This window comes from Sciurus vulgaris (assembly GCF_902686455.1).
Source record: "Sciurus vulgaris genome assembly, chromosome: 11".
NCBI classification, from domain to species: domain Eukaryota; kingdom Metazoa; phylum Chordata; class Mammalia; order Rodentia; family Sciuridae; genus Sciurus; species Sciurus vulgaris.
This window is the reverse complement of record NC_136472.1, coordinates 28,653,435-28,680,365: the sequence shown is the minus strand read 5'-3', so window position 1 is coordinate 28,680,365 and position 26,931 is coordinate 28,653,435. Positions and strand designations below refer to the sequence as shown.

Here is a 26,931-nt window from a genome sequence, read left to right as displayed (position 1 = left end):
TTGAAGGCCATCTCGATGGCTTTGAGTTTTTGGCAATTGTGTATAAAATACTGTAAACACTAGCCCGGGGGTTTCTATGGAGATACAAGCTCTGGCTCACTTGAGCAACTATCAGGGAGGACGGTTGTATGTGGCCAACTCCAACAAGGGCTCCATGTAAAGTGAGGAGTTATTTTTCAGCCTCAGTATTTTCGGATCTTGTGATATGCTCGAAAAGAAGTTAGAAACTCAAAAGTTTAAGGAGTTGTTTCCTAGTTGCTAAACACTGCAGACCTAATTCACAGTTTTTAGAAACACCACCTGGCCGTTGCTGGGTTAGGCCAGGGGAGCTGCCGTAGGCTGGGCCCGGGCCTCCAACTCAGGCTTAGGATGGGAAGCAGGGAAGCAGGAGCGGTCCTCAGGGAATCCCTACGTCCCACCCCGGCAGACCTGTCGGAAGGCTGTCTCGTGCCTCGGGAACCAATAGAAACGTAACATGTGCGCAGAGCTCCAGACTCAGACAAAAGACGTGCCCCCCACCACCCCAGTGTCGGGACTTCGCAGTACACTGGAGCTGACAAGTGTCCTTGCAGCTGCTCTCTAGTGTTTTCTAGCCCCCACCACCCGCCCAAGCCCCAGGGGAACCCAGGACCTGACTTTGAATAAGCTCGTCCAAGGAGCCAGACATCAGGGCACTGGTTACAGCCCTGGCTCCGTCCCGGTCCTGCTGGAGAAGCCCGGGTAGGCCGGGTGTCGGGGCCACTCCCCCACCCCCTCACTCCTTCATCTGTCCCCAGATGCTGTGTCCAATTTGCACTGAGCAGTTCTCCATGTGCTGGGGAAACGGGACAGGATCTCTGCCCTCCTGGAACTGGCCTTCCAGTGTCTGTAGCCAGCAAACAGACCAACGCCTGCTTGAGGCTGCTAACCAGCATCAGGGCGCCTCGGCAGAGCGAGAGCCAGCCTTGGACTTGGCGGGCACGGCTCAGCTTTCGAGGGCCCCCAACCGCAGAGGATGGGGTGGGGAGAGAGGAGGAGCCCACCACGCTCCCCGCTGAGTGTCTGGCAGGTGCTGGCCGAGCACTCAAACCACGTCACTGTCATCTTCGGTGACACCTGGTGACAGGCACCCTCATACTTCTGCATCAGGTGAGGGAGGAGGGGAGAGCCCGAGGACTCCACCAGGCTGGCGTCCGGTCCTGCGGGCAGCGCCTCTTCCCGTCCTCTCCACCCCACACCCTGACCTCCTCACCCATGTCCACGGATCCAGCCTCCTGCACGACACCCGCACCGCCCAGGTGGACGCCTGGTCCCTGTCGGTTTTCCTCCTGAGGGAAGGCCGGCTGGTCTTTGTCCTCAGTGCCCCTATTTTTGACCCTCCCCTGCCCAGCTTTACCTAGGACCCTCAGAGCCCACCCCCAGCCCCCAGGGGCCTTCCCAACCCCGAGCTCCTCTCCCCATGTCGATAAGCCTGGGACAGGCCGGTCCTTTCCCCAAACCGCCCTGTCCCCAGGGGGAAGAATCTCTCTCTGGCTTCTTCACTCCCTCTCGGGGACGCTGCCTGGGTGGCTGTCACTGCCAGTCTTCACTGAGGTCTCCAGAGGACGGGTCTGCATGTCCTGAAATCCTGGGCACTGCGCTCCCCACCGACGCCCCTCGGACGCCCCTCAGGCGAGGCTGTTCCCTGCGCCACACGCGCTCCCTCCCTCAGCCTTGGCGTCCTGCTGCCCTCTACCCAAAACGCCCTCTCTCCCTTTCTGCCTGCCTCCACATTTGGAAGACACCTCCTCCGGGACGCCTGCCCTCCTGCCGCAGCCTGCCGCTTGTGTCCCCCTGGGCCAGCTGTCCTGGAGTCAGGGAACAGAGCAGGGCCTGGGTGGACTCATGCGCCTGGCTTCAAAAATGCTGACTTTCGGGGCTGCTCAGTTGGTAGAGCGCCTGCCTCGCAAGCACAAGGCCCTGGGTTCAATCCCCAGCACCACAAAAACAACAACAAAAAATGCTGACTTTCCAGCATCTGTAAAGCACGAGGACAGGCCACCTTCTTGGGTTGGGGTGATGATCAGAAACCGAGCCCCAGGCCCTGAGCAGCATGTGGCAAGGGGCGGCTCTCCTCTCTGCTGGGACCCTGGCTGCCTTGGGGCCAAGGCTTTCCCAGCCGCCCCTCAGCCCTCGGCCAGCCACTCTTTACTTTCTGTGCTAGGTGAGGATGGAAGACAGACAATCCCACCTCCAAGAGCTCCCCTGTTGGGAGTCACCATAAACCAGAAGGTGGCCTGGCCAGGAAGCCCGGGAGCCAGGGGCCAAGCCAGAGGGGAAGCTGCCAGCACCTCCTGCCTACACACCTCACCTGGGCCTCGTCCTTCCCTCCTGAAAGTTCCCTGGGGGCCTGGGGCCTGGGGACGTGCAGGGAACAGACCCCTCCGCCCCTGCAATTAACCCTGCTGCCTGGCCACCAAAGGGAGCCTGCTGGGTAGGCGAAGGACACTGGGCCAAGTTTATGGAGGCCGTTGTGGGGGTCATTTCATTGTTGCTGGCCCCTCTGCTCAGCCACCAGGAGGCCCTGGGATCAGCTTTTGTTTCCAAGGCTTAAACTCGAGCAGGAATCCTGAGATGGTCTCTCCCTTACCAGTGGCCTGGGTGTGCTGGGCGGGGCGGACGGTGTGGGGCCACCAGCTTCCCCCCTCCTGGCACCCAGACGGCCTGGCTAAGGTCCCATTGCTCCTTCCAGCCCCAGAGCCGCTGCTCTCAGCTTAGGAAGCAAGTCCCCGCCTGTGCCGGGGGCTCTGTGCCGGTTCCCAGGGAGAGAGCCTGGTGGGTCTTCCAGGGAGAAGCAGCAGCCCCCCGGGGAAGATGGCCAGGGCTCCAGATCTCACTGCCTGTCCCGGCTCCTGGTTGGCAGGTGACGTGCCTTTTCTTGCTGTGCTTGGAGGAAACCTGAGGCCCAGCAGGAGTTCCTGCTGCCCTCCCGCGCCCTTGCCCGAGGCCTCCTGCCTGCGGCTGGTGGGTGCTCAGAGGAGGAGGTGAGGCACGGAGCTCGGGGTGGGCCCATGGGGTCACACCCCACCCGACTGCTTGCTCTCCCGACAACTCGGATGGATTGCTGAATATTTCCGACTCAGTTTCCTCATCTGAGAAATGGGAATGATCACAGCTCTCGCTTCAAAGGATTGCCATTCAGTGGAATAATAATCCAGAGGCACCCAAAGCAAGCCTTTGTGGACAAAGCCCTCACCAAGGATGCGCTCCCTGAGGGCGGGCAAGGCAGGGCGGGGCAGGGCAGGAAGCAAGCCAGGCGGCCATGCCAAGAACAGTCCTGCAGACAGCCGCTCGGGGGTTTTCGCGGCATCTCTGTGTTTGCCTCAACTTGAGTGCTGAGCTTCCACCCTCCACACCACAGACGTTGGCTAAGGGCCACCCCGAGGGCAGGGGAGGGGAGCTGAGGGGCTCAGCAGGACCCCATGGTGTGGCTGCAGCCTGCGAAGCTCCCAGCCCCTTGCGAGAGTGCACAGGCATGGCACCGGGACCAGGGTCACCAGGCAGTTCATCAGGAGAAGGGAGGCGGGGGGCAGGATGCAACCTGTAGGAGCCCAGCACGCCGGCCGGGCTGCCAGCGTGGTCCTCTGGAGCTGAGCTGGACTCTTACTTCCCGAGCTGCTCTCGCTCCTGGGGGTCTGGAGGCTTGGCTGCGTAGGCCGGCCTGGCCAGCGCTGAGTCCACAGGGACAGCACTCCGCAGTCCCGCCCTGACCACGCGCCCCCGGCTCAGCCCTTCCCGTGGCCACTCTGTGATTTCCCGATGGGCAGTGGCCCCCGAGTGTGTCCACTGTACGACTGATGAGCACCTGGTGGTGGGTCTGCAGAACGATGGCCCCAGAGATGCCACACGCTAGTCCCACCTGAGAGTGCAGACCGTCCGGCAGCTTGCCCAGCGGGGTCTTCTGACCGTCCGGCGGCGTACAAGTGCTGAACTCTCGGCACAGACCCCACTTTGAACGTCGAGCTTCTCCTGGGCTGCGACGTCGCCCTGTGCTCTGGATGCTGGGCAGAGCCAGCCAGCATGCTTGGTGGGCCCTGCCTGCACCGCGCCGAGCGGGTTAAACGCGTTTCAGCCTGCGGGGGAGAGGGCGTGGGGTGTGCAGGGCTGGAGCCCCATCGTGAGTCGGGCCGTCTACAGGTTCTGAGGCGGCTAACGGGACTGTTGGTGGAGTCGGCCAGGGACCTGGGGCGGGGATTGTCCCGGAACGCACAGGTGCCATCCTAGTCACCTGGGCCCCTCGGAGAGGCCATGGGAAGCTAGACTGCAGGAGCTTCCGGGATGCTTCGGAAGACTGGACTGGCCCTTGCTGGCCTTGAGCAGGACAGGGCCATGCCAAGAACACGGTCGGCCACTAGCATCTAGAAAAGGCGGGAAGACATGCCCCAGCTCCTGGGTCTTAGCGCCGCGAGGCCCCTTTCCGGGGCGCCTGACTTACACAGCTGTGAGGTGGTGGACGGGTTGCTCCTCCACAGCAGCCTCGGGGAGCCGCGCCAGGGGGCGTGACGTTATATCTGGTCACGCTGGCGAGGCCAGAGGACCCAGCTCTTTAATCAAATGCTGACACAGGAGCTGCTGGAAAGGGCTTGGAGACGTGTCCAGCATCTGCAATTGGGTGACATCAGGGGTGGGGCCGCATCCACACTCGACGGCCCTGATGGCAAAGGCAGGTGTCCTGAAGGGAAGGGGTCCCGGCTCCGGACAGGTGCTCCTGCTCCAGCCAAGCCACCCACCCGCCCCTGCCCGTGGGGTCCGCACCGTCCGTCTGTGAACCGGCCCATGGAAGGTACTAGGCCATTTCTGCTCTCGTTTTACCAGACGAGATGCAAGGGTGAGTGGCTTGGACGCCACCTGCCAGCCGCCCCTGGCCTGTCTGCCAAGGCCGCCTCCCTTGCCCCCCCCAGGCACGCTCTGGGATGAGGCAAGCCAATGAGCCGTCTGCCTCCCTCCATGACGTCGCCTCAGCCTCCCCCTGGGTCTCTGCATCCAGCTCTGTCCCTCCCAGAGGCCCCTGGGCGCTGCGTCCTTCTGTCTCCCTCCAGACGCCTCCCTCCTCCACCCAAAGCCTCTGCCACAGGGGTCTCTCCACCAGCCACCCGTGCCCACGCGGGGCCCACCCTCCGCCTTCTCTGTCCCATAATCTGGGCTACTTGCTTCCCAGAGCCAGGACTGGGCTGCCATGGGGCTGAGGGGGCAGGTGGTGAGGGACTGAGGGGCTCAGGCGGGGTGTGAGCAGCCAGAGGGCAGGGCTGGATGTGGCTGTGGTCCGGGCCGGGCCATCCTCCCAAGCACGCTGCCTTCTGTGCACGGGCTCCTGGCGGCCACACCCAGGTAGCTGCCCTGCCCCTGGCAGAGCCGAGACTGGAGCCTGTGGCCGAGGACCTCCCCGGAGCCCTGTCCCCACGTCACCTGGGCTCTGCTCTACAGGAGCACCTGCAGACAGCGCATCCTGCACGGGGAGGCCCCGAAGGCTCCCAGGGGCGTCCCCGTGGGGCCGGCAGCCCTGGGCTCCCCACCCACCTCGCCTGGCACTCCCTCTTCGGGGAGTGGGTAGAATTAGGACTAGATTTCATGAGACATCAAAGGACGACATTTGCATAGTACTTTGGAAAGAATGAAGTCCTCTTTGTAGATGATCCCCTAACACACCTCACAGCCCCGGGTGAGGGATTATTCTTCTCATTTTGCAAATTAGAAAACCCAAGTTCAAAGGAGGGCAGTGGCCTGGGTGCCTGGGCCTCCCCAGGCTGGTCCTCCCACCCTCGCTGCCGCCTCCCGGGCCACGGCAGACCCCAGGCTGTTTCCGTTTCAACCAGCCCAGCCCCGGCTGCTTGGCGCACCCGTTCATCATCCTGCCCGGTCGTGACTCAACCTGCAGTTCAGACGCCAGCTCGTCGGCCGGCTTTGCGGGTAGGAAAGCAGAGCTGGAGAGGTCGGATGGCACCTGCGATCCTCAGCCAGCTGGTGGCACGAGCCACCACCTCTAGCCCAGGGCTCCTGGTCACCGCAGGTGATCACGCACCCTCCTCTCCACCTCGGCCTCGGTTTCCCCGTGAGACTGTCCCGGGGTGGCAGTGAGTGAATCACGGAAGGACGCAGAAGCTGCGCCTGCCTCGGTACCCCTGGTGGACCGTGGTTCTTCCTTTGGGGAACTGTTCTTCTTTGTGCTGGGGATTGAACCCAGGGCTGCTCTGCCACTGAGCTGCGTCCCCAGCCCTTTTTATTTCTCACTTTGGGACAGGGTCTTGCTAAGTCGCCCAGGCTGGCCTTGAACTTGCGATCCTCCTGCCTCAGCCTCCCAGGTCACTGGGATTACAGGCGAGCGCCACCCTGCCGACCCCTGTGGGAAACTTACCTCAGCCCCTGGGGCAGCGGGGCCTGAGGGTGCCTGGGTGGACCACAAAAGGCCCAACTGTCGCCAAGGGCCTATGCGTGCGTGTCAGCGGTGTCATGGTGATGCGACAGCAGAGCCTGCATGGAGCTTATGCTCCAATAGGACAGGAAGCAAAGTCGCTCTGCGTTCATCAAGTGAGTACTTGTCGCCATTAGTGGTGTGAAGTGGGGGAGGGGAACGAGCGGGTCGCAGTGGCACATCAGTGATCCCAGGATGCTCCACAGGAGGCTGAGGCAGGAGGCCCAGTTCAAGGCCAGCCCGGGCACCTTAGTGAGAACCTGTCTCAAAAATGAAAAAAAGAGCTGGAGCTCTAACCCCATGGTGGCAATCCCCTGGTCTCGATCCCCAGTACTGAAGAAACAAAAACCAAAAGGCAAAACAGAACAGCTGAACAACAGCAAGCAGGAGAGGGCTTGCCAGGGAACCCCTCCCGGTCAGTGTCCTCAGCTGGTGAAGCCAGCCATACAGAACTGATGAGAGAGTTGCGATTGAAAGGATGGCGTGTGCAAAGGTCCTGGGGCAGGAATGAGTTTGCGGTGTTTCAGAACGGAGAGAAGAACACTGTGGCTGGGGTGTAGCGGGAGATGGGGCGCTGGTTCCAGCAGAAGTCAGCAAGGACCGAATGATAGTTTTGAACTTTATCCTAGTTTGTTATGAAGTTGTAGATAAGGCTTTAAACTGGAAGGGATGTGCTGGCATTTAAATAAAACTTTGTGAGCCAATCAATGGCTAGAAGTAGAATCTCCTACATGGGATCTGCTCTGCCTTTTAGTTGTGCAGTGAGGAAACTGAGGCATGGGGGGGGAACCTGGGCAGAAGCAGGCCTTGGATGGAGCTCCGGACTCCAGATCCAGTGCCTGCCTTTGAGAAGCTGCCCAGCAGGCACTGCCTTGGTGTCCTTCAGGGACGAGCGACCAGGCCAGCAATCTCTGGGCCTTCCTGGGTCAGGCCAGGGCTGCCCTTTCCCAGGATGACTGCCCTACAATTGCTCTCGGGTTCCTCCTGTGAAATGCACCACGTGGGCCGACTTTGAATCGTAGACGACGCCCCTGTCCCAGCCTCGTGTACTTGTCCTGCAAAGGTGTGGCCGCTCGGGCTCTCGGGATGCACTTCCCATTTCGGCTCTGGCTCAGGGAGCCTTCTCCTAACCACGTCTCCTCGGGCTGCACAGCCCCGTTTACAGAGGGGCGGGGGTCCCTGATGGCCGGCTGTCTTGCATCAGGCGGGGAGAGAGAGCCAGGGAAGGGCCTCTCGGGATCCGCCAGGCGGCAGGAGCCCAGAATCCCCTGAACTCCAGCAGGAGAACTGGGTGTCATGCCTGAGCCCTGAGAATCACGAAGCAATAGAGCTGGCAGCCCTAGGGAGGTGCCCTCCGCTCTGCCCTGCGGCCTAGTGGTTTTTAACTCTGGATTAGGTGCAGCATCTATTCAGTCGAGTGCATGAGTCACCCGAGGCACTCAATGGTGTTTATACTGCTGGTGACCACCACTCAGATCAAAATATGGAACACCCCCACCCCACAAGCCCAGAAAGCTCTCCTGGGCCCCGTCTCGGTCAATACCCGCTTCTCCCCTTTCCCCCAGGAGACTTCTGTCCTGGCTGCCATCGCCACCAAGCAATCGTGCCAGTTCTTGAATTTCCTGTAGGTGGAATCATATGGCTTGTCCTCCTCTGATTTTCTTTGTTTGCTCAACATAACATTTTTGTGATCCATTCATATTGTTGCACATGGCTGGTCCTTTTTATTACTGTGTAGTATTCCATCGCATCAATATATGATGATCGATTTCCATTCTCCATGGATGAACATCATATTGTTTCCTATTTGGGGTGCTTGTGATTAAAGCTGCAGCGGACATTCTGGTCCACGTCCTTTTGTGGGTGCGTACGGGCTTTTATCTTGGGTACGTACCTGGAGTAGAAATGGGTCGAGCTTCCACAGGCACTGTCATATAGCTGAGCAGGTTCGAGGGCCCTGCCAGTGGCATTCAGAGTGGTAGCTGCTCCCCAGCCGTTGGGTTTCAGCGACTGTCGGGTCTGTAGTGGTGTCTCATTGTGGTTTGAGCTTCTCTGATGCTAGTATTTGGGGACCAGTCCCAGGTCTCAGAGGTCAAGGACCTGGGTAGTGTTTCCCTGGTCCCAAAGCTTCCTGTCTCTGCTTCGGGTGTCACTCAGAGAGGACAGGCTCCCGCCCTTAGCTTGTCCCATCACCAGCAGTCAAGCTGGGAAGAGATTAGGGACATTGGTGATTCTCTCTGTTCCCTGGAGTGAAGAGAAGTTCTTATCATCTTCGCATAAACGCACTGACAGGTCGACGCTGCCTGGTGTCTGCGTTATCCGTAACACCTGTGCGTTAAGTGTACAGGATTCCCTTATAAAGCGCCCCACGATGGGATGTGTATGTTCTATTGCATATCCGTTAGTTTAAGCCCGTGAAGTATGCACGGCGACACTTATTACAGAGGTTGTGACCCGCAGACTTCTACCGAGGACTGACCAGGACAGGGGGACATGGAAAGGAGTCCTGTCTGGGCCTTCAAAGTCAGGTGAGTTGTACGTGTGGCCAACATGGGAGATGTCATAGAGACTCATTCTTGATTCACTGAGTTTTGACTGCCTGGTATGTACATACCACTGTGGTCACTGTGGAGGACCCTGCAGAGCCCCCGGGCCCAGTCCTGCCCTCACAGAGCTGGCCGAGATGAAGAACACGTAGCGGGAGATCGCACAACAGGGCCGCCTGACTCCGGGGAGACTCGCATGGAGGTAACGTGACTTGAAGGATGGATGGGAGTCTGTCAGGTGGGTGGGGACGGGGTGTGGACAGGAGCCTGGAGCTGGCCAGGAAACGGAGGCGCTCCTTGCTCACCGCGGCCTTCCGTTCCCAGATCTCTGTTCTTGGAGCCGCTGTGAATCTGGCGAGATGCTGCCCGTGGACAGCTGGCGGAGAGGTGGGCAGGTGGGACAGCCATTTCCGCCCAGCCGGCCGAGCCACCGCCAGCGCCAGAGCCAGGGCCCGTCTCCCAGGCAGCAGAGGCTGTTCCTGGTGTCGAGCGTCAGTTTGGGGACGCCGTGACCCGCGTAGGTGCTGCTGCGCCTTCCTGGGCCTCCGTCACCGCGTCGCGGCACCGTCAATGGAGAGAATGACGTCTGTGCTGTTGGTGGGTCTGACTGTGGGGCAGGCACTTCACGGGGCGCCCCTCTACCCCACCATGGACAGGGGGACCCTGAGGCCCAGGGAGGTGAAAGACCTGCCTGTGGCTCCCGCATCCAGCTGGAGCCCCACCAGGGTCCTGCTCGGCACCCGCGTGGGGCTTCTCCAGAGGCGCGTGACAGGCACAGGCCGCCCCCAGGAGGGACAGACTCGCTGTCACCATCCCACTGAGCAGAGGAGATGGCTGCCTGCCCATTGGGAAGGGCCTGTCCCGGCAGCTGGCCCTCGGGCCTCTGTCCCACCCCCTGAGGAGCCCCTCCTCTGTAGGAGTGAACCAGCCCTTGACAACCACTATTGAGCGCTTACTGTGTGCCAAGCACAGAGCTGAGACTCCAGGGCACTGAAGTCATTTAACTCAGGCCGGCGGGGGCTCCATGAGGGGCTATCTCCAGCGGGAGCCCTGGGCATTGCCGTGGGGGACAGCACGCAGGACCCAGGGGCTCCACGCCAGGACAATGCCCAGGAGATCCAGAGGCAGCTTTCCCCCAAGGCCCCGGAAGGTCAGGCGGGATTTTGGCAGCAGAGAGGAGGAGAGAGGGCTTCCCTGGCAAAGGCCGGGAGGTGGAGCAGCAGGCCAAGAGGAGGGGCCGAGGGCCCAGGCCCCGCATCAGAAAGACCCGGGAGCATCGGGCTCCCCGCGCCCAGCTCCTGACCTTCAGAGAGCTACCGCGCCTTTTTCTTCACGATTGAAGTAAAATTTATAGAACATGAAATCAGTCGTCTTAAAGTAAGAAGCGCAGTAGCATCTAGGACGCGGCATGTCACGCAGCCACCGTGTCCACCGGTACAAGGCACCGAGGTTGGCGCCCTTCCCCAGGCCCCCCACGAACTCTCCTCCCGTCCCTCTGGCCTTCCTCCTGCTGTGGCTCCCATCTGCTCTCCTTCCTTCTGACGGCTGGTTGATGCTCCCCTGCATCAGTGGGCCGCACGCGCCTGTTTCTCCACGTGATGTTGGTGGCATCGCAGGTGTTTCCCCGCTGCGAGCCAGGCCGACAGGAACGTAGCATGCCTCAGCTGTCTCCAGCTCCTCGGGGCAGGACCCCTGAGTGAAACGGGGGCCACGGCCATTCTGCGTCAGGCTTCTTGAAGGTTCGCTGCCTCCTTGAACCTTGGTCCTTTTTCTCTGTAAAATGGGGATAATGCCAGGTGCATACCTGTTATCCAACGGCTCGGGAGGCTGAGGCAGGAGGATCACAGTACACAGCCAGCCTCAGCAACATAGCGAGGCCCTGAGCAATTTAGTGAGACCCTGTCTCTAAATTAAAAAATTGAAAAGTGCTGGGGATGTGGCTCGGTGGTAGAGCACCCCTGGGTTCAATCCCCAGACCAAAAAAAGGGGGGATAATAATAATAACAACAACAGTGATCTCACGAGGGATAAAAGGGAGGTGAGGAGAAGGCCGGGCAGCGAGGCTGCAGGCACCTCGGGAGAGGCCCCCGGGGTGGACGGCAGGGGCAGAGGGGGTTCTGTGCCCATCTGGCTCCTCTCTGCCCAAGTCGGGGGCCCTCAGGACTTCTGCCTTCTCCCTGACAAGGATGGGCAGATCCAGCAGGTCTCCCTCTGCCTCCAAGGCCAGGGAGGCTGGCGCCCCAGTGAGGCCACCCTCCCCGCCCTGCTGCTGCAGAGCCCTGGGGCTTGGCCAGCAGCAGAGGCTCAAAAACACAGCGAGCAGGTAGCATCCGCTCCTGCGTCACTGCCTGGCCGTGCCCATAGTCTGCAGTGACAGGAACTGGGGAGGGGAGGGTGGCGGGAGCAGCCACAATGAGGCCATTGAGACGAGGGAGCCCCAGACTCTCCAGGGGGAAGAGGCCACCCTGGTGCCCAGGAAGAGGCCCCGGGAGTCCCCGCCCACCTGCCCTCCAGTGCTGCCTCCCAGCCCTGTGGCCTCCCGGTGCCACGTGGCCGGTGGGGACACCCTGTCCCTGCAGCTGCATCAAGTCCCCTTTGTTAGTAGGAGGCAGGTGCTGGGGCCCAGCAGTCAGGTGGAACGGAGTTCAAGGTCAAGTGCAGCCTCTCAGGAGTTGCATAAGGCCCTGGGCAGATGTTCAGCCTGAGCCCGGCTCTCCGCCTGGACCTTGGCTGGGCTTCGGGAGGTGGTGGGAGGAGGTGGGAGGAGCGCCCCACGGGGCACCTGCAGGGGGCGCTCTTAGGAGAGGTGTGGGGACAGCTGGGGGCGGCCCTGTGACCGCAGCGCAGTGTCCAAGGCCTGGCCGCCGGGGAGAGAGGCAGCAGGTGGACTGCAGTCAGGCGTGGAAGGAGGCGGAGCACGTGAGCCGGCTGAGGTCCGACCGCCCCCTGGTGTCCTGGTCCCCACAGGGCACAGGGCGGCCTGCGCACCCTGCATCCCATCGGCCCCAGGCAGCGGCTCCTGCGCTTCGCCGGGTGGGCGCGGGCCGTCGCATCCCAGGCACCTGCGTCCAGGCAGCTCTGCGGTGGACGCTGCCAGGGGTGCCCCACTCAGGATGGGGTCCAGGGCGCAGCGTGGCGGCACCCGCGCCTGGCAGCTCCTCCTCTGGAATTCTGGAGAAGGTCCCAGCTGCGGTTCTGACGGGCCTTGGCGGGAAGCCCTCTGCCCCTCACGGGCTCACCGACCTCCTGGCTCCTCCCACAGAGGGCCCACCGATGTCCTGTGGCCAGCGGCTCCTGGGGCCAAGTGCACAGAGGGCCAAGGCATCTGTTGGACGGATGGCATCAGACCGTGAGCGCTGTCCCTAAGTGCGGAGACAGCTGCGTGACCCCTGATGACCCCGTCCCGGGGCCAACAGAGGAGAAGGCCATTGTTCTCCCTCCTTCCTCTGCTGTCCCCGGTCAGCCGAGGCTGGGTTTCCCCAGAGGTGTTTGTCCCTCATGGTCAAAGCGTCCCCATTGTCATTTATCAAGTGATGTGGATACATTCTGCGTGCAGAGGTGGCTCATTTCAGGTGGGCTGGAGTCCCAGGTGGCAGTCCCCTTGTCCCGGGGTCCCCAGAGTGGCCACGTTTACCCAGAGGAGTGCTGTCAACTCTGTCTGGTGTGACTGGGCTGCGGTCAGGAACGGTCCCCCCCACGGATGGACTGCCAGGGGTCTGGGAGGACCAGGACGAGGACGAGCCACTTCCCAGGTCTCTGGTGGCCTGAGGATGGCTGGGGTCTCCCCAGGGAAGCCCCCATTCCACGCAGAGGCACTGTGGTCATGACACCGGCACTTACTCCCCTTACCGAAGATGGTCCTGCCCCAGACACTGCTGGGCAATCTCCGTCTTGAGGAGAGGTACTACCCTCCCCATTTTACAGATGAGAAAACTGAGGCTCAGGTTCACAAAAGGTGTTCAAGGTCACATAGTGAGTGGTGGGACCAGCGTTCAAATTCAGCCTCTCACCAATGTGGTATAAGGCAGAAACCCTGATTCTTGTCCCAGCGAGAACCACCTGGCTTTATGCTGGGAACACGTCATTCCAGTCCCAGGACTTCGGCTCCAGATTCCTCCTCAATTAACCTTTACCCATCCACGGGGAGGATCACTGGATACTGCTTTCATTTTAAGGAGGAAAAAGTGGAAGCCCAGAGAGGGTACTTAACCTTCCCCAGGACACACAGCCAAGCTTCCCCAGAGCTATGGCTAGAGCCAAGTTTTCCTACCGCTGGGTTAGCATCCTTAACCTTTTAACCTTTAGGCTTCAATGCAAACCCAGCCTTGGCTGTGTGTGCATGTGCGTGTGCGTGTGTGTGTGTGCATGCACGCGTGTGGGGACATGATCATGTGCAGGGGGAGGAGGGAAGCTTCTCTCCTCGGTGGGGTGGGCTCGTCGCAGACAGCTGGAGTGAGCTGCAGGCCAGCAGGAGTGACTGGGCCGTGGCCGTGGAAGCCTTGTCCTGGGGCTTGCTCCCCGCCCCGCCGCCAGCCTCCCTAGAGCCGGCTTCCCGTTCGCCAGCAGGGCCAGCCCCCGCTTCTGCTGCCCACCCAGGGTTTGGCGGAGCCTGGGTTTCCTCCTGTCTGCAGGATGAGCCTTGGTCTTTGCAACACCAAAGTGAGAAAGAAGTCCTGCCTGGTCTCCTTGAGCCCAGACACCTGCCCTCCCCGCCTGGCTCCGCCCACCTCCTGGTCTCTCCCCAGAACACAGTGTGATTGGCTCCGGCGGCTGTCACGCAAGGGGGCCCTGCACCCTGGCCTTGGCCTGTCTCTGCTGGGAATGCCTCTCCTTCTGCCATGCCCACCCATCTGGTGCCTCCTCCCCACCTCCACCCCCACTGGTGTCCATTCGTCGGGCGCACAGGCACAGCAGGCCCTGGGGTGCTTGTCAAGTGCTCTGGGACATCCCAGTGTGGAGAGGGGACTTGGCGTTAGTGACCTTTCAGGGCCTAACGACCAGAGAGGGAGGATTGAGGCATGGACAGTGGTGAGCTATGGAAGGTTGTTGGGCAGGAGAGTAGCAGGGCCCCAGCTCCACTGTCTCTGCCCGGAGACCATGTGTGGACGCGGGGAGGGAGGGTCAATGGAGGTGGCAGGTAGAGGGAGGGATGATGTCGGGAGATGTTTCCAGGGGGATGGGACTGAGCTGCTGGGGGAGGGGAAGGAAGCGGGATCCGGCAGTTGGGGAAAGTGTCCGATGGGAGGAATTTCTGCAGGGTCCGTCTCCGGGAAAGTACGAGCAATAATCCTGGATGGGGACCCCGGAGGCCTCCATCTGGGCCGGCCCCGCGTGCATTCTACAGCGTTCAATTCTAGAACCCCGACTTCGTTGCGATCACCCGTCTGTGAAGCGGAGGCCCCATTGGCTGGACGGATCACCAGCTGGCCATTGGCAAGGCCGGCATGGACTCCAGGTGGGCGGAGCTCGCCCCCATTCCCCGGCCCGCTCTGTTTCTGGGAGGACGTGCATCTCCAAGTGGGGCGCCCAGAGGAGAGGGCAAGGGCGACTTGGGGTTCGTTTTTAAACTGACCTGGTGCAGAAGCGGCTCCTCGGGGAGCAGACTGCAGCCTGCCGGGGTTCCCCACCCTGTGTGGTGGGGACATCAGCCTTGAAGGTCAAGAAGAGGGCGGGGCAGGGGGGAGGAGAGGAGGAAAACCGGCTGTCACACCTGTCCTCTGGTGAGGCTGGGCAATTAGCAAACCCTTGGCAATAAAATATTTCTGTTCGGTGTAATTGCAAAGTAATGTTGTGGTCGGGGCTGTGTATTAATCGCCTTGATTAATTACACTCAGGTAGTAATTAAACATCTGCTTCATAATCATGTGCGGCCTGAAGCCGAACACCAACACCCGGTGTGCGCATGCGCCCTGGGAAGCCCTTGGTCTGCATGGGGGGGACTAGCTGAGTTAAAGGGCCCCGCCCTATCCAGCCTCACCTGGGAGGAACTGTCCTGGCCTGGAGCAGGTGCACCCCTGTCAGAGGAGAACAGGAGGCCCGGGGTGTCCCCTTTCTGCCGGAGCTGCTGGCCAGGCTGGGCTGGCCCAGGGGCTCACCGCTTCCTAATGCAGTGTCCCCTCCTGTCTTGAAACCTTGCGTCTTCCCCTCCTGCGGCCTGGGCTGTGCTCTGCTTCCAAGGGCCTTTCCTGCGGAGGCTACTTTTCCCCAGCAGCTGGGAGCAGGAGCCACCTGGGCACCTCCAGGCACCTCGCTGGGGCTGGATTCAATGACTGGACCCAGAGGCTACAGTGACCAGGTCAGGACACCGTCCTCCTGGGTGCAGGAGTCCTGGTCCTGACCTGGATCCTCCCGGGGCTGTGTGACCTTAAGCAAGTCACTCTGCCTGAGTCGGTTCCGGATCTGGAAAACCAAGAAGATTGAGCTCCAGACTCCCGGGGCCTTAACAGCTTTGCTAGCCTTGATTCTAATTTTGTCGGTACTAATTAGGAATGGGTGGCGATTTAAATTCAATGCACATGATCCTCTGTGAGTAAACAACTGAGATAATTCCTTCCTTTATGACTTCCTGAAGACCCACTCGTGAGCAATGAGAACCCTGCTAAAATCAATGGATTTTATTTTTCAGGCAGAGAAATTGTGGGTTCCCTGAGCTGCTGGCATTGCGATTCATTCTTGTATTTTAAAATTTTATGTTCATGTTTATGGACTGCCATTAGGTAATATGGATCTATCCTGAAGGTTGATTTTTTTTCATTAACTTAACTCATCTTACTTATTAGTTCGCATTTATAGCTTGGGTTTAATAAGCGCACCGTGCAAAAGTCATAAAACAGTCTTTTCCTTTAACAATATTTTAAAATCGAGACTCTTCTGAGTCATCCCGGGTTTATTTGCTCATAACTTGCTTCTCCTGTGATTTGAGGCCTGCGTGGCCAATCCTAGCCACTTATTTGACCTTGAGCTTCAGTCCTCGAGAGGGAAGGACAGCCTTAGTTAGTAGAAGTCATGGTCAAGCACAAGAAAGCAAGGTCCCTGGTTTCGTGGTGCTTCCAGGGGATGATCTGGACACATCCTAATCCCTGTGAGGCGGCTTGATTTTTTCCACTTCATCCGGAGGACATTGAAGCTCAGGGAAGTGAAAGGATTGACCGAGCCTCGCAGTTAGTGGCAGTGGCAGATCTGGGAGGCAAAACCCTGTCACCACCTCCCTCCCAGTCTGTCTGCTCTGCCCACTGGAGTCAGCGCCCTCCCTGTCTTCCATCAGCCCACTTCAGGCCCTGCCACCCCTCCCTCCTCCACCTGCCTTGGCTCCCTGCTGCTCTCAATCCCCTGAAGCACACCTCTGCTCTATGACCTTCAGTGGCTCCTTGTTGCCTGTGGATAAAGTTCACCATTCTTCTCCTGGCATCGAAGGACCTTAACCATCAGCTCTGGCTTCTCTTCTGGTCTCATTTCCCCTCTGCCTCAGCGGGCAGCTGGGCTCATGGTCTTGACTGCCCGTCCCATGCCTGAGTGCCTCCAGGACCCTGCTCACGTGGTCACTGCCTCTTGCGCCATCTCTCATCTCCAGTATTCAGATCTGCTCCTTCTTCTGAGATGCCCCAGGCACACAGCAGGTGCTCAATTAATGCTTTCCCAATGAGGGAATATTCACGTTCAAGGACTCCGTGACTCTGGAGCAGCCCCATGTGAACTTGGGGAAAGATGTGTGCGTGTTCTCTTTCAGCAGCTCTCCCTCCCCACTCGCCTCCTGTCTTTCTGGACGGTCACGGTCACGTCCCTTCCTGGTCAGTGACTCCAGCCAAGCCCTTTCCTCCTCCTTCGGTGGAAACTCACCTGCCTTCCGGCAGCGCAGAGCCAGCTCTGACGTGAACTGCCAACGACGACAGGGAGGCCGGGCGCCTCGGGCCCTGCCTGCTCTGAACTGCAGCTGGAAGCTCGCTGGTGTTAGAGAGGGAACGCGAGGCCGGGAGGGACGAGGGACCGGGGCTCAGCCAGGGCTTCCTGGACACCCCCGGCCGGCCCCCTGGATCACAGCAGCCCCACGGGCGGGCGCAGCCTGGCACCCTCCCCGGGCCTCTCGGCAGCTCTGGGGCTTCCCGAGGCTCTGAGAGGTGGGCGGCGGCCCCAGGGTGGGGACACAGGCCGTCCAGCCCTCAGCTGGGCCCTCACTGCTGCCTGGTTGTCGCTGGACTTCCCTGCCTGCTGGCAGCAGCCCTGGGCGTCTCGAGACACGACCCTCAGGATCATCCCCAGCTGGGCAGGCAGCGAGGGACAGCGGAGAGGACGGGCCTGGGACACGCAGGCTCAGACACTCTCCCGGCAGCGGTGGGGCCCAGGGACACGCCATGCGTAGCAGGACCCGTGAGGACAAGCCTAGCCCACAGCCTCAGCACCAAACATCCTGGGCTGCAGGGTGACCAGGGCCTTGTCAGGCCACCCCCACAGTCCACGGTGACCAAGAAGAGCTGAGAAGGCAGGGGGGACTTGGAGCCCAGTGAGTCTGAGACCAGGGACAGGCGCCCCTCGAGCCAGGCTCCGCCCCGCCCCTCCCCCATCCTGTCGCCTCCTGACACTCTCCGAGCACCTCCTGTGTGCCGAGTGCCCACCTGCGGTCCCCAGGCTCACTAGAGCCAGGTTAACTCCAGCGAGCTGCTTAGTATGGAGAGACCGCGCTCTGGGACTTGACTGCCTGAGGTCCTAGTCTGCAAAGAGGCGGGCCCCGCACGTGACTGAGGGCCACCCGCCTCTGCAGACACACTCCTGACCGCTGTGGACACCGCCTCCCACACCTGGCCTGCGCTTGAACACAGCCGTGGCCGCAGGATAGGGGCGATGGGCATTCACCCGCTAGCACTTGGCAGGCTCCTGAGTCTGGGGCTCCTCCAGGGGTTACCAGTCTGACAACTGCAAAGAAGGGCACTACCCTGGCCAGAGCACCCGCCATGCATGAGAGACCCAGATCAGGCTTTGTTCTGCAACCAAGTTGCTGTGTGACTTTGGGCAAGTCACTACCCCTCTCTGGGTATCAGTCTCATTGGTAGAAAAAGGCATTGGTTTGGCCAGCTGGAGCATTCCAGGTTGACAGGAGGAAGGGACTTTTCTCCCATGGGCTCAGACCTGCGACCTTTCCTCCCACACCCTCGGACGTGAAGAGTCGTGTTTCACATCAAAGCTGATCGTGAAGCGTTTTCTGAGCCTCTACCTCTGGAGGGCACTTTGCTCCGTGCGGTGGGTGTGACACTTGCGTTTCCACTCGGGACATGCACACTCGGGCTCGTGCCTGCCTTTATGTCTTAGGATTGTTTCCGGCTGCGTCAGCAGGGACCCACGTGGTGGGATCCACCTCCCACGGCAGACCCCAGCCGCCTGCGGTCTTTGCCTCCTCCCTCAGCCTCCTCTGGCCCCGGAGCATGGCACACAGGCAGAGCCGGGCGGTGAGGGGACCCATCCAGGCAGTCATGGCTGCATCTGCTTCTCCCAACAGGTGCACCTCGAGCCTGCTGGAACCGAGCTCTGAGCCCACCCGCAGAGCTGCTCCGGAAGGTTTCTGGAAACGCGGGCACAACCCTTTCGAAGACTTCCCAGAGCCATTACCCGGGTAAGGACCTCAGGTTTGTCGGCCAGGGGGTATATGCTACTTTTGTTGCCAGTAAGCGTGACCACCAGCAGGGCACAGTGCCATCCTCTGTCACGGCCCCGTTTTATTCCCTGTTCTCAGGAGGACCCAGAGATTAAGGCTCTGAGGTCTGTTAGACCTAGGCTCAAATCTGGGAACCACCAATTACTGCTGTGTGTCCTGGGACAGGTTCCCCAACCTCTCGGTGTCTCATCTTCCTCATTAGTCAAATTAGGAGGGAAGGACCTCCACCTGTGTCTGTGTTAAAGCTAGGAGGACGGATAAGAGCTTAGATCTGGGCTGACAGCAGGCGGAGACCCAGGAAGCAGTGGCTGCTCCCAGTCATATTCCCACACAGCTGGCGATCCGTAATGAATGCCTGCTCACATCATGGCCCTGCTCCTGGTTAGGCTGTGGACTCCTGAGGGCAGGAAGCTGCCTCATTCTTAGTTGAATCCCCAGCCCCGGGAGCTGGCTGCTAACTGCTGAGTGAGTGAGGGAGGGAGGGGTCTCCCTGTGCTCTACAGAATCCTTAGACCAGTCCTTGAAGGTGCCTGGCCCTAAGAGATCCTTTGTCTGAAACAAAACCCAAAATAACAGTTTCTTAAGCAACTGAGAGGGAAATTTTTCTCTAAGTAAAAGCCCGAGTAAGCGATTCTTTTAAGCAAACACTGGGACCCAGGTTCCTTCCGTCTACAGCTCCACCCTCATGTCCAGGTGACCCGCCGTGGGTCCCCAGCCTGGTCATCGGGGGAGGGGTGTTGGCAGAGGAGAGGTGCTGCCTCCTTCTAAGCTGGTGCGTCTGTCACCTCCCAGTGGTGGGATGTGGTCCTGTGTGTCCCCGCCGCCAGAGAGGCTGAGCACGGGAGCCATCCATCTGCTAGTGACCGGCTGCCCGAGGACACTCCCCTTCCATGGAGAAGGGAGGTGAATCCTGGGCCCCTCGCCTGGCTGGGCGGGAAGGTCCTGGTTCTTCATCGGTCTTCCACGGTCCCCGGCACTGGTTTTTACTGCCACTCGTTTTGCCTGGTCTACATGGTTGGAGCTGCGTGGTGTACAGCCTTTGGGACAGGCTTCCTGCACGCCAGGTCCCTCTGCCTTTCTGTGCGTGATAGTTCGTTTTTGTGTTTTTGTTTGGTTTGGTTTTTGGTACAGGGGTCTGAACCCAGGGGCTCTTAACCACTGAGCTACGGTTCGTCTTGCTAAGCTACTTAGGGCCTCACTAAGCAGCTGAGGCTGGCCTCAAACTTGCAATCCTCCTGCCTCAGCCTCCCGATCTGCTGGGATTACAGACGTGCGCCTCTGTGCCCTGCTGGACAGCCCCCCATTGCATGCGCAGCGGTTGTTGGGCTGCTGGCTCACTGCAGGACCTGGTAGTGCCTTCCTGTTTGGCAATTCTGAACAGAGCGGCTATAAGCATTTGTTGGCAACCTTTTTGGTGTGGACCTAAGTTTTCAGCTTACCTGAGCCAGTGCCCAGGAGGCTCACAGCTGCTGGGTGGCACGGCAGGACTAACTACCTTCCTCAGAGCCTGCCGCTCTGTCCTCCAGAGTGGCTGTCCCACTCTGTGTTCCCACCAGCGTGGACGAGGCTTCCCGTGGTCACACACCCTGCCGGCCGTCCTCGCTGTCAGCGTTGTAGATTTCAGCTCTGCTCCCAGGGGCACCGTGGTGCCATCCCTGTTTTAAAGTCGGCGTCACAGGTCAGAGGCCCAGGAACTTTCCATGGCCCGCTCGGCATCAGCACCCACGATTGTCCCACACCCACTGCAGCCCTGCCCGTGGCTGGTCTCCCTGAGACAGAGCCAAAGCCCTGGGGGACCCCTCCTGCCCCGAGTTCAGGAGCAGCTGGATTCCAGGACCCCAGGAACGCTCATGGTAATGCCTGTCTCCTCCCAAGGTCCACGTTCAGGGCAGTAGGAATAGGGACAGATGAGAGAGTCTCAGCAGGGCTGCAGGGGCTCACTCGTCACCCAGAAGCACTCCCAAGGGGGCCCAGCAGCTGGGAGCCGGGTGGACTTCCAGTCTGGCTGGCCCCGGCACAGTCCCAGGGGCCAAGAGTCCCCAGGCCCAAGTGGGGAAGGAGAAAGCTGTGCCCAGGTCAGCAAGAACCAGGGTGTCTCAGGGGACTGAGGCAGGAGGACAGCAAGTCCTGGGCAACTAAGGGAGGTCCTGCCTCAAAATAAATACTTTTTTTTTAAAGGAAAAGGAAAAAGAAAATATGCCTAATGAAAAGGTGAGAGTTTCACAACCTCTGGAGTTGCCTGCAGAATGTCAAAGTACTTTGTACAAAATAGTGAATTACTGCCCGAGTCCTTTTGTCAAATATGTGTGACTCTGGGTGTCGACAATTGATTGCATATGTCACAATAGCTGGTAGGCCCGATTTTGACTCTTTCTAACATAGAGAAATGGTGATGTCTGGGGTGATGTGTTCAAGATGCCACCTGCCCAGATCTGATTGCTACATGTTGAATACCTGTCCCCCGTGAATATGTACAACTATTTATTATACCACTTAAAAATAAATAATATAAATAAAATAATAATAAATAATATATATCTTTTAAAAAACAGAGCCAACGATGTTCCCAAGTAAGAGTGGGCTGCAGCGATGGGGAGGGGCAGGCCCAGGCTGCTGTCACTGGGAAGCGACTCCCTCGGGTTCAGTGAGGCCGACCACGTGTGGGGTTTTCATTGGCGTCCAATACACGGGCGATCTAGGGCCTGTTTACTGGTGTCCAGTCGGTGCTGAATTGGGGGCGGATGCCCGTCGCGGGTGTCACACCACATCGGTGTTCCTGCTTCCCTCCGGTGGGCGTCAGTCCCCAGGTGGGCATCCCGTGAGGCAGCAGCAGAGGCCCCAGCTCCGGACGGCCGGCTGCGCTGCCCTCAAGTCCAGCGGAGGGGAGCTGCCTGTCCCCAGGAGTTCAGCCACAGTCTCAGAGTCGAAGCTCATTGGCTGCGTGGTCACATGACCATCCCTGACCAATCAGCGAAGCCTGCAGGCTGCTGCGCTGATTGGCAGGCTTGTGGTGGGGGAGTGGCTGGTAGTGATGGGGCGCTGGTCGCAGGGAATCCGCTGGCCCAAGTGCGCGGGGGAGGTTCCTCGAAGGGAAACCCAGGCCTCTTTCACCAGGAGGAAGGCGCAGCGCTGGGCAGGAGAAGTCACAGGGGTTCCCTGCGGCACCGTGGCGGGGCGGGCGTGAAGCAGCGGGGGCCCTGACTTGTCCCCCTTCCTGTGGTTCATGGGACCCGGTTGGCCTTCCCAGGACAGGTGCTTCATTTTGGTGAATCTAAAAGCTTGACCTAGCTGCGGGGACTCAGCGGCAGAGCACTGGCCCGGCCTGCACTGCAGACCCCCAGCCCTGCAGAACAAAGAGAAAAAGCCCGCGTTCACTGCCCGCACTAGGTATCAGCCTGTCCACGGGTGGTGCCTGACTTTCTAAAGGACTGCCCAGAAAGCCCTTTTCCCCGACGGTCCTGCGCGCCCTAGCGGCCACCCTGGCGCCCCTTTCCCTCCCTGTCTCCCTGCCGCTCCTTCACCCGGGAGATTCCTGCAGACTCCTTAGGGCTTACTTGGCCTCCATGGCCTCTCAGCTAAGACCCCTTTCCCGGGGACCAGCCCCAGCCTTGCTTCTGCGCAGTCCAGGGGAGGAGAAGGGCGCCGTCCCCGCTGGAGCTGGCCAACCTTGCGGGCAGGCTGATGTCCCGGCGGCAGGTCTGTTATGCATTTACCGTGCAGCTTATTTCATTAGGACAAAAGATTGCTTTGCAGAAAGCGATGAAGCAAACCCACAGCTTAGAACGTTGCTCCCAGGCAAAGTGGCCACGTGCTTTTTAAAATCTGCCCCTTGCTTGGTTTTGGCTGACTGCAAACCTCTTGGCCCTCCCCCGGGGCTCCTGTGCTCTGTCTCGCCTGTGGACTCCTCAGGTCTGAGTCACCACGCAGACCGGCTCCGCGGTCAGCGCCACCCTACCTTATATGGTGCGCTCAGCCTCCTGGGTCAGGGAGGGCTCTCGTGCAGTCAGCCACCGGGGACGCCCACTGCCTGCGTGTCTGGTGGTTCTACATGCTGGAAATTACAGTGAGCAAATTGCAAAGGTCCCTGCCCCTGGGAGATCCCAGCGGGCAGGACCCTCCCTTGTCTTGTCCCCAGCTCCCCATCCAGGGGAGCCCTCAGTGTGAAGCCCTCCATGGGGGACATTTGTGAGTTAACTATTTTGCACAATTTCAAAAGCCTGCACCTGCGCCTGCAGAAATAATAGAATGACTTGGTCCTCACCCTCTAGGACTCAGTCTAAGATGCAGCTGGCGCTGCTCCTGGGGAGCGGCAGGGGCTGCTCCTGGCCAGCCGCACACAGACCTGGCTAGGGGCGCGCCCTGCACACACAGAAGGGCAGGCGTGGCTTCCCATCCTTTCTCATTCTTTCTGCCGCACTCCCGAGGCAACTTGGGGACCAGGGCTGAGAGCCCCCAGCCTGTGACCAAGGGGAACCCTCACCCAAAATAAAGAACCAGGGGCGCAGGGCAGAGATGGGAAGGAGGCTCAGGAATCAGAGGCTAGAAGGTGTCATTCCCAGGGGCGGGGTGATAAATCAGGATGGAGCCCGAGGGGCAGACGTGCCAGGCGGGAACGGGTACCCTGGCAGCCCCTGTCCTTCCTGCAGCCTCGGGTTGGCAGCCTTAGACTGGAGCAGGGCTGGCGTTGAGCGACTCCTCTTCCTCCTCCTCCAGGGAAGGAGGGGGGCCAGGCCCTTGAGAAGAGCGGGAGGCAGTGGAGGGACTCAGAATTCCCGTGGCTTTTCCATCTTTCCATTTCACGTTGCGCATCGTGAGCAGCAGGCATTGCAGAGGACCCTGGGACACATGGCTCCTTGTCCCACCCATGCTCCACCGCGTCCTCCCTGTCCTATAATTTGTCACTTGTCCCATGAAGGGCGAGGCCCCTGCCAGCTTCAACCATCCTGCTCCGGGTCAGACCTGGCTTCACATCCCAGCTCTGCTTAGCCTTAGCCCTGAGCCTCGGTTTTCTCATCTATAAATCGGGGACAGTAACAGGCAATACCTCAGAGCATCAGGTGAAGAGTAAATGGGAAAATTAAATGAGAACAGGGATGGACAGCGCCCGTCCAGCATCCGCCCTGAGCCGGTGCTACTGGTGCTGTAATGTGGACCGCAACTCCGTAACAGTCAGAGGCAGCCCAGGTGGTCAGGGTGTGCAGGTGCCTGGCGGCCCTGTCCCAGCTAACCTGGTGATGGTCAGGGAGCCACACGGCCTGGCCCCTGCCGTCCCCAAATGGGCGTGGAACTCCCAAATGGGGTCTTATTGCGTAGGGCGCCAGGTGCCCCGCTATCACCCGCTCAGGTCTGCAGGCTGGATCCTCGGCCAGAAATCCCACCCATGCTTCCAGCAGCTTCTAGAGCTTTCCCGAGCCCCTCCTGCCTTCCTGGGCGGAAGGCCTAGCTGCAATGCTGGAGGACCCACCACAATTGCTGGGACATACGGAGCATTGGTCCCTCCTCGGCATTCGGGACGCAGAGGTGCTCTGGGGAGGGAGAAGGGTCCTGCTCCGTGTGTAGTCCTGGCAGGGGACCCTGATTCGCAGGGGTTTGGGCGTGCTGAAGAATACCGAGTCTGCAGTTGGCAGTGCCGGGGTCCCGTCCAGCCTGCTGACCCTGCCTTTGCTGGGGCTGTGGGCATTTCGCCCTCTCTGATCCCCGGCTTGGAGCGGAGCCCCGCGTGTGGGGCTGTCAATCAGTGGCTGGTGAATGGATGGACAGGCGGACGGGCTGGGGCACTCCACGCTTCCTGACCCTCAGCCAGTGTGGCTACAGACACCAATCTCTTGGTCTGTGTCCCCGTGACAATTTGATTTAGGCTCCTGGGGATATCAGTAGTTTTCAAGTAGCGGAATGGACTTAGGACCATGGCCTTGGAGCTTGTCATTCTGTGTCAGTTCAGAGGCCTGGTGTGTGCCCTGATCAACAGGCGGAGCTGGCTGCCTGGCAGGCGGGAGTCCAAGCCCCAGCTCAAGGCAGGATGACCTTGGGCTTGTTATTTAGTCTCCCGCAAATTTCATTTTCTCATCTAGGAGATGGTGGCACTAATAGCATCCAACTCATAGAGCTGCCATGAGCCCTAAATTAAATAATGGGTGTTAAGCCATGCCGTGGGCCACTGCAGCTCAGGGAAGGACGAGATGGTGCGGTTAATGATCCCCTGAAGCTATTTGTTGCATCAACTTCTCTCTTGCAAATGGAGTTTGGCTGATTGCTTTGCCGTTTAAAGACAAAAATTATTTTAAAAAGTTATTACCGGAGGAATACATGGTCTTTAACAATTCAAATGATCTGGAAGGATTTAAATTACACAGCAAATGCCCCTCCCCGCATTCCACCCCAACTCCATCTCTCCAGCTCCCTGAGACGCTTTGAATATGCAGCGTCCCCAGATGAACTGGAACTCGGAGCCTTTGTTTTTCTCCTTAAGGGCAGCAGACGGGGGCTCAGTCAGGAGGGGACAGGAGCCTGGACAGATTGCTGGCCACATCAGAAGTCCCAAGGCTGGTACCCACGTGGTACCACTGGACAGAGGCAGCCTGGCTTCCGGCCACTGTTGGCTCTGAGTCCTGAGGGTCTCCAGTGCTCTCTGGGGTCCCAGAGGACCGGGGAGGGAGTGGCCAGAGCTGAGCCGTATTCAGGCCAGGCCGGGAGTGCCACGCTCCCAGCACTACGTCTGGCCACACACCAGCCCTCCTCTGTCACAGGGCCCCACGGCTCTGTGCAGCCCCAGCCTCCTTGGTCCTGGTAGGTTACGTGGGACGGGGGACATCTTGTCCTCACAGATGTCACAGGAGCCTGGTGGCCTTGTGACCCAAAACCTTTGGGAAGGGACCCCACAGACAGGCTCCTCTGCCATCCTGGGGTCAGGTCAAGGTGGAGAGTCAGCAGCTGTTTCTGTGCCAACCAGGGCACGGCGTGGCCTGTGGTCACAAGGCCCTGGGTTTGGGCACCTGGACTCCCAGCTCTCGCGTACCTCAAGGTCCCCCCGTCCAAGTCCTCTGGGAGGCTGTTCTGGGAGCAGGGCACCTGAGCTCCTGACTTTGGGTCCCCCGAATCCCATCCTCCTCACCGATCTCCAGAGACACTCTCTGTCCCCGCAGGCCTTGGCCTCCTCCCCGCCCCCGGGGGCTGCTCCCCTGCACCTTCAGGGCGCCAGCTCGTGCCCCTGGAGATTCCAAGGCCAGACGGTGGCCGACTGTCCTCTGTCCCCAAGGCGAGGGACCTGAGCCTCGCCACCACCTCGGGAGAGGCCAGACGGACAGCCCACCCCACGTGGACCTCAGCGCAGTGGCCGCGGCTCCTGGGAGCCTGTGGGAAAGGCTGATTCTCAGAAGCCCCGGCCCAGACCTGGGAGAGCAGAGCCTGGGGCTGGGTTTTGACAAGGCCTGCGGGAGACGCTGCTCCCCACTCCCATTGGAGACCACCGAGGACAAAGGCAGGCGACACCGTGTCTAACACGCTGGGCAGCCCAGGAGGGGGATGGAGCCACGCAGGGAAGGGAGAGGGCTGTGCTCCCAGTGACGCAAAGGTGGACAAAGAGGGCTGTGTGTGCGCTGGGGGAGGGGAGGGGATTCCTGGCAGAGGGCTCAGCCGTGCAAAGTCCCGGGGGCATGATGGAGCCGAGGAATTCCAGGACGGGGTGCCGGGTGGGCTGGGGGAGGGTAATCAATAGGCCTTTGTGCCGCCAGGAGAGGTGTCTGCAGAGGGGCGGGCAGCCTCTCCCAGCAGGCATGGGGGTTCTTTGGGGGCGAGCTGAGTCTGGACTCAGGCCTCCAGCAGGGGATAGGCCTAGGCTGTAGGTGAGCAGGGGAAAGAAGGCAGGTGCCCTGGGACACTCTGGGTCACGAGGAGCCCTGACCTGTTGCTGGAATGTCCCCTCAAGGGAGCTGATTGAAGGATGGAGCCCAGGCATCATCTCCTGTCCGTCTCTGTGGGAAGGCTTCAGTGACCCCAGTTACCAGTCTCTGCACACTCGACTTCCCACCCCCAGACTCCCCTTGACTTTCTTTGGGGTGCGGGAGACTAAAATACCAGCTGCTGTTCGAGTCCTGGGCCAGCATACACCCCAAGAATGCACCCCGCTCCAGGAGCAGGTGGAGGCTGTGTGGGGCCAGAGGCCAAGGCCAGGTGGAGGCTGTGTCACACGTCCAGAAGGCCCGGCCTGCCCACCTCTGCACTAGTTTGGGGAGCCCCATGGAGCAGAGGTGGCCGAGGAAGCCCCAGCCCAGCCTGACCCAGCCCTTCCTCGAGACCCAGCCTCCCTCCCGGCCTTT

General features: G+C 60.1%; 1 protein-coding gene across 2 annotated transcripts in view; it reads left to right on the top strand.

Annotated features, from left to right (window-relative positions):
- Nucleotides 1–26,931, top strand: part of TSPAN18 (tetraspanin 18) — a 116,951-nt gene that overhangs the window by 52,494 nt on the left and 37,526 nt on the right. The window contains exon 2 of one of the 2 annotated variants that reach the window (XM_079103050.1): nucleotides 18,461–18,574. The exons of the other annotated variant lie outside the window; for it this stretch is intronic. The gene's annotated coding sequence lies outside the window, so the exon portion shown is untranslated. The remainder of the gene's footprint in view (nucleotides 1–18,460; nucleotides 18,575–26,931) is intronic. 2 annotated transcript variants of the gene reach the window in all.